This window comes from Poecilia mexicana, unplaced genomic scaffold (assembly GCF_051168715.1).
Source record: "Poecilia mexicana isolate PSO_F unplaced genomic scaffold, ASM5116871v1 scaffold_10, whole genome shotgun sequence".
Taxonomy (NCBI): Eukaryota; Metazoa; Chordata; class Actinopteri; order Cyprinodontiformes; family Poeciliidae; genus Poecilia; species Poecilia mexicana.
Window position 1 is genome coordinate 31,752,769 of NW_028263379.1, and position 1,612 is coordinate 31,754,380.

At 41.1% G+C, this 1,612-nt stretch overlaps 1 non-coding gene across 1 annotated transcript; it reads right to left on the reverse strand.

The window, feature by feature from the left end:
* Window positions 1-702: 702 nt before the first annotated feature.
* On the reverse strand, window positions 703-784 carry trnas-gcu (transfer RNA serine (anticodon GCU)). Its single transcript has one exon. It is a non-coding gene; the product is annotated as a tRNA-Ser (tRNA).
* Between the last annotated feature and the right edge of the window lie 828 nt (window positions 785-1,612).

Sequence of the window (1,612 nt, forward strand, 5' to 3'; positions counted from 1 at the left end):
AGTGAGAGGTTGGAGAAGAGAAAACTGTGAAAAGAGCCAAGGGACAAATAAAGACAAAGAGTGGGACGGACAGAGAAAAAGAGAGCGTCACTTGTTGAAGTTAAAGAGCAAAAGCATCATGACTGAGGCGCAGTGGAGTACGGGGCTAATTTATTTAACGGCGTTGCCATGGGGAGCGGCCTCTATGATGAATGTGTGGGTTGATTATGCAACAAATTGCCTATAATTCACCCAGCTGACACAACATCACGACCAGGGATCTCCTGGGAAGGCCTTGATAGGAGAATATGTTTGGTGAAAAACATTGGACACACTTACAGGAGTAAGTCAGCTGCAGGGAGGACACAAAGGCTCGGTTTGACATTGAAGATGGTAATCGCTTCTCGATAAGCTGCTTTCTCAAACAAAGCTCTGTTGGAGTTATCAAAGCAGATACTTTTACCTTGTAATTCCATCTGTTCTAAGGCCTCAAGCAACGAGAGCAGGTTACAGACATGGCCCAGTGACAAAGAGGTGAAAAGGTAGTTTTGGATGTTTTGTACCTTGACTTTATCCATTAGTGACAGGAGTTGATGGCATTGTTCTAAAATTCAGAGAAGAAATTTAGCATCCACACAAATAACATTGCTAAGTCTAAAAGAACATCTAGCCAGATTCTAGACATTATAGTTTAAGATCACGCTTGTTCCACCAAGAGGAATGCGACGAGGATGGGATTCGAACCCACGCGTGCAGAGCACAATGGATTAGCAGTCCATCGCCTTAACCACTCGGCCACCTCGTCCCTGTGGACTGCTGAGTCAAAGAGAGACAGTCAGGCTTTTGCACAGAAATCAATGTGGAACATTCCAGAAATCCTGAGAGAATCTGGTCTTCTTTCATAGATGAACGTGAGGAATTATCTGAAATGCTAAAGCGCTCGCTACACATGCAGGAGGTATCGGGACCAATACCTGCATTCCCCACAAAGTTCTTGTCTATACATGTCAGTAAGATCATGTCTTTCTTTTCCAAAAAGTTGGTTTATAAATTTGAAAAATGTAAAATACAAATGTTAAAGGTTCATTTCCAAACAGTTGCGTGAGGTATCTGCTGGGTCTTGTAAAGATCTGCCCAATTGTTGATTTGTGAGTCTTGACTGTTGTTTATACTTTTGTAATATGTATAAGTGTGTGTCTATGTGTATCAGTAAACACTATGTTATGAGGACCCCCACCCTGTAAGAAGTCCTATTTGTAGGGTTATGGGTTAGATTTAGGACTAAGGTGTGAATTACATTTAGGTCAGGATTAGGGCTAATCATGGATTAGCAATGTTTAGGTTCAGAGTAAGAGATAGGGTTAGGTTAATAAAAATTAAATGAATGGAAGTTGATGTAAAGTTCTGCTTAAGATAGAAAAGCGTGTTATCAGTATTTGTGTTTGGCAGAAGCTGACATGGGATCACTCTGCAGTGTGGATTTAATGAGGGAAAAGACAAAAAGCTGTTGGCATTTTGTGGTGCATTGCCAATCCTAATGCCTGGTGTTTACCCTTTGGCAAGTCAACATATCGACAGCAGCATTTTTAGTTGTTGTTCCAGTTTATATTCCCTTTTTACTGCTGCTGTATTT